Here is an 11830-nt window from a genome sequence, read left to right as displayed (position 1 = left end):
CCATCGAACACTTTATCCCAGCCACGTTTCGCTTCTGACGAAGGTCAACGTCATTAATAAGTCAAAGACAGTTTAAAATACAGAGTGAAAAATACTAGGTACGACTGGATTCGATTCCACGACTTATTGGTCTTTGGGCGTGACCTACCAGGCAGCCCTCGCTGCTCTTATGCTATGTGACTATAGTACAACCAGGTGGCAGTTCCATCGTTCTCACAGAGGCTGCGGCCTTTAATTCATTATTGTTCAGCCAATTTCCACGAAATATTTCTGACTTAACGTCCACGACCTTCCTCAAAAATAAAACTACTAATCAAAACCAGATAGAAGTCGCTACACTTATTCCTGTGCTTACCCCGAACATACAGACAATAGGGAATAGGGAACTGCAATGTATCCTCAATTACAAAAGTGAACAAGAAAATGCAACACTTTTAGTGCATATTTCGTCAGTACGTGAATGGAAGTTTAACTTCAGATCAAAGAATGCAAAGTACCTAGCTACATTGTTATATTTGATTACTTCAACTATTTGTTTTTATAATGGGTCTCGTAAGATTGAGCCATTGAACATTATGTAAACTGATTTGGCTGGCACTACTACTTGGGGTTATTACATTAGTTCATTAAACATGTCATAGAAAATATAGCTCCTTCTTCCGTCTGTTTCCTAGAAGATCTGAATAAGCAAGAGCCCCCAAGACAGCTGCCAGCTGCGTCTTGCAGCAAGGTGATTTTCAGGGGCTCTATATTTAAAATTCTTACAAAGGATCGTATTTAAAATTATTACAATGGACCTAGCCGTGTTCGGAAAGGAGAGACTAAAAACAGTTGGTGGTGGAGTGTCGGGAGTAGTTTAGCTTGTAGTGAAATTGAGGTAAACAGATCCTGTGAATTACTATGGGTCAAGTCTATACATGACAACCGAAATAAATTAGTAATTGGTTCCTCTTACCGATCCATGACTCAGATGGTGAACAGTTCAAAGAAACTTGAGTCTTATTTCAAACAGGTACACCACTCAAACAATTATGGTTAGTACTGACTTTAATCTACCCTCAATATGTTGGCGAAAATACACTTTTACAGTGGGAGGTAGGCATAAAACGTCGTCCAAAATCATACAGAATGCCTTCTCCGAAAATTATTTTGAATATCTAGCTCAGAAGCCTACTCCAAGTGTAAAGGTTTATTACGAAAACATACTTGACCTCCTAGCAACAAATATTCCGGACCAAATTCGGAGCATCATGACAGCTACAGGAATCAGTGACCGCAGGGTTGTTGTAGCGAGACTAAATACCGAAATTAAGTCTCTAAATCAGGCAGATAATTTAAAGAGATTCTGGTCGTAAGTAAATTACACCAGTGGCAAGAGGAAATCGATAAACTCACTGCGCTATAAGAATGGTGATGTTGTTGACGACAGCGCCACTAAAACAGAATGACTAGACGCGGTATACCGAACTGCCATCAAAAAGTAAGTACTCTTGATTTCGTATCAAGAACAACTGCCAACATGAGTAACCTAGAAGCGGATGTGCTCAGTTTAGCGAAGCAGCTTCAATCATTTAAGAAAGGCAAGGCTTCCGGTCCAGACCGTATACCGGTCAAGTTCCTTCCAGAGTACGATGACACATCTCCATACTTAAGAAATATACAACCGCTTACTCGTAGAACTACCTATACCAAAAGACTGGAGAACTGCACAAGTCACACCAATACCCAAAAAAGGAAGTTGGAGTAATACACTGAATTACAGATTCATATCCATAATGTCGATTTGCAGTAGGATTTTGGAACACACGAGGCGCTTCAACATTATGAATCACATCGAAGAAAACGATTTATCGACAAATAGCCAACAAGTACTCACAAAATTGCGTTCTTGTAAAGCATCCTAGCTCTTTATCCTCACTAAGTGATGAGCGCTCAAGGCAGGGCTTGGATTTCCGGTAGGTTTCTGACCCCATTCCCACAAGAGACTTCTAATAAAATTGTGTGCCTATGAAGTACAGTCTCATGTGTGACCACATTGTCACCAATGTAGTCTGTCAGAAAAGTCACAATACGTAATAACCGACAGGACCGTAAACTCCGTTAATACTTAAGAATTACAATTACAAATAACATAAATTGGAACTATCACATAGATTAAGTTATGGGGAAAGGGAACCGAAGACTGGGATTTATTGGCGGAATACTTATAAAATGTAACACTACTACTAAAGACTCTGCTTACATTGTGCTTGTCTGTCCTCTTCTGGTGTACTGTTGTGCGGTGTCGGATCCGCATCACAAGAGACTGACGGGGAACGTCGAAAAAGTTGAAAGAAGGGCACTTCATATTTTATCACTGCAGAACAAGGGACAGAGTGTGACATATCGTAAACGAACTGGGTTGGCAGTCGTTAGAATGAAGGCATTTTTCCCTGCGGTAGCACCTGAAATTTCATTCACTAACTTTCTCATCAGAGTATGAAAATATTTGGTTGGTGCCCTTCTACATAGTGAGAAATGGTTATCACAATCAAATAAGAGAAGTCAAAGCTCACATGGGCATTCGTCTTTCCTGAGCACTGTTCGACATTCGAAAGGTAGAGAAGTAGCTCAAACGTGGTTCGATGAACTATCTGTCAGACATTTAATTGTGAATTGCAGAGTAATCATGAACATGTAGATGTAAATCCAATGTATAGGTTGACTCTTACATAGAAGATAACAGCAACCAAACAGTTTTACAATACGGTTTATTTATTTCAATACCGCCGTTTGTGGTTTCGCAACGACAGGTTCATCGTCAGACGGATAGCTCATGTTAAGATCAATATTTCATCAGCTTTCTCTTTTTGTTTTCCTACTGATGAAATTTTCTTGGGGTGATGGCGACCGACAACCATAACATGATGTGAGACCATATAATTTTGATTGTAATTGTACCTCACAACGCTTTTAAGTGATGTAAACAAATTATTAAAAGGAAGATCTTTTGTTTACTTACGATGCAAAATCTGCGCCATTATGTTGCTGTGTAGACTGCATGTGATTTTGCAGCATCCAAAACTGTATGGTGCACTTTTTTATGTTTATATATGCACATAATCTAGAGCACCACTCACAAGCTAAGAAGTTTCACAATATGGAAATACATATACAAATATGGAGGTATCACTTCCATAACAGTGCAGAAGACTTCCACTCCCAGTGATATTTCGTAATACAGATGTATGTGACAGTAGGAATTTACAAATGACTAATGTTACATCACTTACTGTTTACATTAGATTAGAACTGATTAAAATTAAGATAAACAAATAAAACTGTCAGTTAGTTATAAAGTGTTACTGCAGTGATATGACGTAAATATTATGGTTTGCATTCGAACCAAAATAAATGGTAAGGGTTAGATGTACATAAATAAATATTACAACTATTGATATATTGTTCAAAAACTATGGTGTTCATTGGAAACACCGTAAAACAATTTGGTGCATGTACATAAGGTAAATCACAACAATGGACATTTAATTGATTTTTACATATAGCTAGTTGATGATATTTTATGATAAGGTAAGCTGGTATCTATTATTTACTGTTTCATGTTATTTGAACAACGTTTCAAAATCCTCATGCGCCATGGACACAACTACTTACAATTATGGAACAAAGAGCATTGAAGACCATGTACCCATGTATAAGTATTGCACCGTGCTGAGAAAGGTAGCTTTATGAATTTGCTTGAAGAGGTTGAAATATATGTACATAAAAGCAGCTCACCACAAGCTCCTTGATGAAAAGACCGAGTTAACAAATGCAGCCTTTCTTCAAATTAACATTCACCTGCTTTCCCTACTCCCTTCACAATATTACATGTTGTCACTAACCCTACATGAAATAGTGAATAATAGATAGCAGCTTTTCAGTCATTCAGGAACCAGACACGGTTAAGCAAATGTAGAAATGGCAACTGTTTATTAAGCCAGCTCGACCTATTGGTTACTGGTAGTATTATACTAGATAAATATAATGGCAAACATTCATCCTGAGTTTGATACCATGAATCATGCTGTTCCCTCACATGGCAAATTGTGAAAATGACTTACCTTATAAAAAAACCGCTGGCAGTGTATATGACTGAACACTATGGTAAACCAACGGCAAGTGCCATAAAAGTGGAAATAACGATAACTACCAAGGCTTTTTTGCAGAGATACCTTAAGAAAAAGCATATAAATAAGTAAAATCATCCTATAAAACCTATTTCCTCTGGCAGACGCAGAACCAGTACAGAGACGTTCGCAGTACAGCTGTTTTAGGTTGCTTGTGGAAGACTAGACCTTGAGGAACTACTCTGGAATGGGGCGTGCATTATGACGATTAGGAATCACACATCGTGAAACGTTAGACAAGCAGGGTCCTGTACTTATGCAATTTGTCAACATCTGAAGTATGGGCATCGTATTAAAATGTGGTAGTAGCAACATGTACTTACATAGTACAAGTATGGAGGAAGCCAATTTTAGTAACACCTGGAGTAAAAATGTATATTTTTCTAAGTATACTCTCACAAGGTGTTAATTGAAATACATATTATCTGCTATTGGGATATATCTTTTTATAACAAACTGGCAGGATTAAATATGAAATAGATTGATTGAGATCTATCTTTTCGTAGCAAACTTATAGGAATAAATAAAGGATGGTTTATAAAATAAATTGCATGAAATATCCCACTTCTAATTTAAATAGTCATTTGCTGACGTTATAAGACAGATTATCAGCTGTGTTAAAGCAATCAATGTTCACCAAAATATTGCCACAGTTGTGATTAGTCTGGATATTGAAACTTCGGGTGAGAGGACTTCTATAGTGGTCCCATAGTTTTAGCTTTGTCTATGGTATTTAGTATGCTCTCGTTACTTTCAATGAACACAAATTTTAACCTGTTCTCCAGACTCGAGGTGGAATGTCTTGGACTGCGTGGGTGTGTAGTTATGGCAGTTAGATATATTGTAACGTTCTTTAAAAAAGAACTTTATGACTACATTGAAAGAATACCTGAACTGTGGAATGGGTACTGAACTCGAACTATCGTGTAGCGTCTTGAACATGCAAGTGGTGTGCTTACACTGTGTTATTGTTAGCAAAAACTTTATACGAACAGTTTGGGCAATAAACCTCCCAGCACAAATAAATAAATACAGCCACTGCAAAATACATTCATCACCTTAGGCACTGAATCCTCTGGCCATAGTCAATACTGATAATTTGGGCCCCTGTGCACATAACAAATAAATTAAATGGTCTTACCTCTAGAGCAGCGGCGTTGGAACGCTATACAGTCTGGTCTCTCATGAAATAATATGTAGCTACGGGCTCAACGGTGTACAATGTTGACTGTAATACTTTTAAATGTACATGAAATTCTTTTTACTGATAAATCAAAATATTTGAGAAAAATCCAACTTCTTACAAAAACATGTGACCTGGACAGGGAGGCTGTTCTGATTGTGATGAATTACTAACACTGATTCTTTTTTTTAGCAAAATTATATTGGAAGCTAGGTATATCTTTTCCAAAGCGTTTGACTATTCAAGCTACATTTTACTAATTGATCCACAAACAACGAGAATGCGAAAATATTTTGTTGAGCCCAACTTACATAGGTAGGAATGATCATCAAAATAAAATAAGAGAAATCAGAGCTCGAACAGAAAGGTTTAGGTGTTCGTTTTTCCCGCGCGCTGTTCGGGAGTGGAATGGTAGAGAAATAGTATGATTGTGGTTCGATGAACCCTCTTCCAAGCACTTAAATGTGAATTGCAGAGTAGTCATGTAGATGTAGATGCAGATATGTAGCATTATCTAACCTCACGAAAAGGGCATACATAGGAATCATTAAATTACTTATAGCTCTGTTAATAAATCTTAGAAACATTACAAAAGAGAAATATCTAACTAGCCTTTTTATGAATCAGTTTACGTACGGTCTGGGGTTACTCAGCAATTACAAATTATCAGCCAACTCATCTATAGTAATTCACTGCAAAACAAAAATCATAATTACTTAACACCTTTACCTTGCTTGCATGAAGACTTCTGCTTCCATGTTCGACAATATTGAGGTAACTACATTAATCTAACACTTGGTGGCTTCACCCAGCGTACTACAAAACCTGACTACTGCCTTTTCTTTCGCTCACAGATAGCTACCTACAAAATGTGCGCAAAGCGCTCTCTTGCTCCAACACTGCTATCTCAGACCAGAAACAGTACCTTGGGCTCTGCGGTTGTGCATTCAGCGATCCGCTTTACAATACCTATCAGAGACATACATCGTTTATAATGTCTGCCTGCTTCACTGGGTGGTACGTGCTCGCCTCCAATGAAAGCGGGCCCGGGTTCGATTCCCGGATGGGTCGGAGATTTTCTCCGCTCGGCGACTATTTATTTTTTATTTATTTATTTATTTATTGTTCCGTCGGACCAAATTAAGGAGAAGTCTCCATGGTCATGGAACGAGTCAATACGTGAAATTATAACACGATAGTAGAAACAGACAAAATGAAATATAAAAAACATGTTCAGGCGACAAGTAAGTTAAAATAAAGAAAATCAACAACGTAACATTGGAATTTGCAAAATTTTTTAGCTCTTCCAGGAGCTCCTCGACAGAATAGAAGGAGTGAGCCATGAAGAAACTCTTCAGTTTAGACTTAAAATAATTTGGGCTACTGCTAAGATTTTAGAGTTCTTGTGGTAGCTTATTGAAAATGGATGGAGCAGAATACTGCACTCCTTTCTGCACAAGAGTCAAGGAAGTGCATTCCACATGCAGATTTGATTTCTGCCTAGTATTAACTGAGTGAAAGCTGCTAACTCTTTGGAATAGGATAATATTGCTAACAACAAACGACATTAAAGAAAATATATACTCTGAGGGCAATGTCAGAATTCCCAGACTATTGAAGAGAAGTCGACAAGAGGTTCTCGAACTTACACCACATGTAGCTCGAACAGCCCGTTTTTGAGCCAAAATACCCTTTTTGAATCAGAGGAATTCCCCCAAAAAATAATACCATACGACATAAGCGTATGAAAATATGCGAAGTAGACTACATTTCGTGATGAAGTGTCACTTATTTCAGATACTATTCTAATGGTAAATAAAGCAGCATTTAGTTTCTGAACAAGATCCCGGCTTTCCACAACAGCTTACTATCTATCCGAACGCCTAGAAAGTTAAACTGTTCCGTCTCGCTTATAATATGCCCATTCTGTCTGATCAAAATATCGGTTCTTGTTGAATTGTGAGTTAGAAAGTGTAAAAACCGAATTTTACTGTAATTTGGCATCAAATTATTTTCCACAAGCCACGAACTTATTTCATGAAATACAGTATTTGATACTGTTTCAATATTACACACAAGATCCTTCACTACCAAGCTGGTGTCATCAGCAAACAGAAATGTTTTTGAATCACCTGTAATACCAGAAGGCATATCATTTATATAAATAAGAAACAGCAGTGGCCCCAGCACCGACCTTTGGGTAACGCCCCACTTAACATTGCCCCATTGGGACTGAACATCACTACCCCTCTCAACATTGCGGAGAATTACCTTCTGCTTTCTGTTCTTAAAGTAAGAGGTGTTGTGTTGTCCTCATCATCATTTCGTCCTCATCACAGGCGTGCAAGTCGCCCAAAGTGGTGTTGAATGAAATAAGACTTGCATCTGGTGTCCGAAATTCCCCGAATAGGGGCCTCCCGGCCAACGATGCCATACGCTCATTTCCATTTTTTTATCGTTTATAATACCATAGTTTTAGTTTAGTTTAGATTAACATTCTTATCATATTTGTGTGCCACAAAATGTGTGCTGCAGGTAGACTCCTTTCGCTATTTTTTAAACGTTCTTTAAATATTACATCAAAACAATGTCCGCTTTGCCCATTACATTTATTTTCACGGACACTCTAAGAAACTGAGTACATACCTGTGGCTTTGTACTTGTTAAAATGTGGATGTTCTTCATGCCTACACTTAGTCATATTTTTCGGAGTGAAATGTGCCACAATACAAGTAATACCTTTCTTGTTATGTTGTCCTTTAGGTGGTTCTGACGTTTTTTGCAAAGCAGGAGATGCGGTGGTAACTTGTTATCTTTTTATTCATATGAATTGTTAGCAGTGTAGTGAAGAAGCCGTTAGGTTTTAATTAAGTGGCTTTCATCTTCTTCAGTGCTTGTCCATTAACTCTACTGACAAAATTTGCGTTATATCCGTTAGGCCTAGCAGTAAATTGTACGACTTTACATTCTCGAGTAAACGATTCACGGGAAAGTGGTACGCAATAATGATCGGAACGCTATACTTTATACCTCTGAAGTTCCGGTGTATGACCATATCAGTCGTTGAATATCTGGCTAATATAACAAAAGAAGATGTAGAAACCTTTAAAAGTTGGTCCAGATACGGGAGCTCATGGTAAACACTGTATACGATTGTGAACTAAGTATTTTTACTTTAGGACTAAGGTTCACAAATATAGCACTTTCAGCATCAGGGCCTTCGAGTAACAGAAACATATCATTGACATAGGGGCATAATCTTGGCCCCATATAAAATGGAATGGCATATACACCCATATTCAAACTCCTTCATATTGATGTTAGCTAAACAATCCGCAAGGACAGAACCCATGGCCAGTCGTTTAAATCACGGATTTTAAAATAGCTGTAATTCATGATCAAAGTAAGCAACTGCAGCATTTCATAGACTTATTTGGACGTCCCCTAGCTGCACAGATTATGCCAAGATGTACCATGTTATTGCTGACTGGAAGAGATAACCTAATAAACCGAGGAATTAATTGGTTGGTTGGTTGGGGGATTAAAGGGACCAGACTACTATGGTCATCGGTCCCTTTTTCCAAAGACAAAGAACACCCACAGAGAATAAAAACGAGGAACAGAAGAGATCACAGACGATTCAGAACAGGAGAGACTGAGACAAAGACAAGACAAAACGAACGAAAACCACATAGAGAATGACGGTGGTTGGCCGACCATAGAAATAAAAAAGGAAAAGCCAACCACTTAGAAACACATTAAAAAATCAGTGTAAAATCATAGGCCAAAGGCCAGCATCAACACAAAACAATAAAATAAAACAGAAACACTCAGATTAAATGATAAAATCCCCCTGCCCGAATAAAACGTAAAACTAAGTCAGCCATAGTGGAGTCGTCTGTTAAAAGGGCAGGGAGCGTATCAGGCAGCGCAAATGTCTGCCTGACCACAGCTAAAAGGGGGCAGGCCAACAGAATGTGGGCCACTGTCAAAGCCGCCCCGCAGCGACATACAGGAGGGTCCTCCCGGCGCAGTAAATAACTGTGTGTCAGCCGGGAGTGGCCAATGCGGAGCCGGCAAAGAACTACCGATTCCCTGCGAGTGGCTCGCAGGGATGACCGCCACACAGCCGTCGTCTCCTTGACAGCACGGAGTTTATTGGACAATGGCAGTTCGCGCCATTCCTCGTCCCATAGCGCCAAGATTTTGCGGCGGAAGACTGCCCGCAAATCAGTCTCTGGGAGGCCAAGGTCCAGAGATGGCTTGCTGGTGGCCTCTTTCGCCAGGCGGTCAACATGTTCGTTACCCGGGATACCGACATGACCGGGGGTCCACACAAAGACCACAGAGCGGCCGCAACAGGCAAGAGTATGCAGAGACTCGTGGATAGCCATCACCAGACGAGAACGAGGGAAACACTGGTCGAGAGCTCGTAAACCGCTCAGGGAATCGCTACAGATAACGAAGGACTCACCTGAGCAGGAGCGGATATACTCTAGAGCACGAAAGATGGCGACCAATTCAGCAGTGTAAACGCTGCAGCCATCCTGCAAGGAACGTTGTTCGGAACGGTCCCCTAGAGTGAGCGCATACCCGACACGACCAGCAACCATCGAACCGTCAGTGTAGACAACACCAGAGCCCTGATACGTGGCCAGGATAGAATAAAAGCGGCGGCGGAAGGCCTCTGGAGGGACTGAGTCCTTCGGGCCCTGTGCCAGGTCCAGCCGAAGGCAAGGGCGACGAACACACCATGGGGGTGTATGCAAAGTAGCCCGGAAAGTAGGTGGAACAGTGAAAACCTGAAGCCCAGAGAGAAGCTCCTTGACGCGGACCGCTATTGTACAACCAGACCGGGGCCGACCATCTGGCAGATGGACGACCGATCGCGGGAACAGGAGACGATAATTTGGATGCCCGGGCGAGCTGAGAACATGGGCAGCATAAGCGGCCAGCAAACGTTGGCGTCGGAACCGCAGGGGAGGGACACCTGCCTCCACGAGTAAGCTGTCCACAGGGCTGGTGCGGAAAGCACCAGTGGCAAGGCGTATCCCGCTGTGGAGAATTGGGTCCAGCACCCGCAACGCAGACGGGGAGGCTGAGCCATATGCCAGGCACCCATAATCCAGACGGGACTGAATTAACGCCTGGTAGAGCCGTAGCAGGGTAGAGCGGTCGGCTCCCCAGCGGGTGTGGCTCAAACACCGGAGTGCATTGAGATGCCGCCAACACGTCTGTTTGAGCTGCCGGATGTGAGGCAGCCAAGTCAACCGGGCATCGAAAACCACCCCCAAAAACCTGTGGGTCTCCACCACAGCAAGGAGTTCGTCGGCAAGATAAAGCCGCGGCTCAGGATGGACTGTTCGGCGCCGGCAGAAATGCATAACGCAGGTCTTGGCTGCCGAAAACTGAAAGCCATGCGCTACAGCCCAAGACTGCGCCTTACGGATAGCGCCCTGTAGCTGACGTTCAACAGCTGCAATGCCAGTAGAGCTGTAATAAAGGCAGAAGTCGTCAGCATACAGGGAAGCAGAGACAGAATTTCCCACGGCCGCAGCAAGCCCGTTAATGGCTATTAAAAACAGACAGACACTTAAAACAGAGCCCTGTGGCACACCGTTCTCCTGGACGTGGGAGGAACTATACGAGGCCGCGACTTGCACGCGGAAGGTACGACACGACAGAAAATTGCGGATAAAAATCGGCAGAGGACCCCGAAGACCCCATCCATGAAGCGTAGAAAGAATGTGATGACGCCACGTCGTATCGTACGCCTTCCGCATGTCGAAAAAGACAGCGACCAAATGCTGACGGCGGGAAAAGGCAGTACGGATGGCCGACTCCAGGCTCACCAGATTGTCGGCGGCGGAGCGGCCTTTACGGAACCCACCCTGAGATGGAGCCAGAAGGCCCCGAGACTCTAGTACCCAATTCAAGCGCCGGCTCACCATCCGTTCAAGCAACTTGCAAAGAACGTTGGTGAGGCTAATGGGACGGTAGCTGTCCACCTCCAGAGGGTTCTTTCCAGGCTTCAAAACGGGGATGACAATGCCTTCCCGCCATTGCGACGGAAACTCCCCCTCGACCCAAAGACGGTTGTAAAGATCGAGAAGGCGCCGCTGGCAGTCCACTGAAAGGTGTTTCAGCATCTGACAGTGGATGCCATCTGGCCCAGGAGCGGTATCAGGGCAAGCAGCGAGGGCACTGCGAAATTCCCACTCACTAAATGGAGCATTGTAAGATTCTGGGTGGTTGGTGCGAAACGAAAGGCTCCGACGTTCCATCCGCTCTTTAATGGAGCGGAAGGCCTGGGGGTAATTCGCAGAAGCGGAACTCATAGCAAAATGCTCTGCTAAGCGATTGGCAATGACGTCGGAGTCAGTACAAACTGCTCCATTCAGTGAGAGCGCAGGGACGCTGGCAGGTGGCCGATAGCCGTAGACGCGTCGAATCTTGGCCCAGACCTGCGAGGGAGTGA

The sequence above is a fragment of the Schistocerca piceifrons genome, chromosome 5, assembly GCF_021461385.2.
Source record: "Schistocerca piceifrons isolate TAMUIC-IGC-003096 chromosome 5, iqSchPice1.1, whole genome shotgun sequence".
In the NCBI taxonomy this organism is placed as follows: Eukaryota; Metazoa; Arthropoda; class Insecta; order Orthoptera; family Acrididae; genus Schistocerca; species Schistocerca piceifrons.
This window is presented reverse-complemented; position numbering follows the sequence as displayed.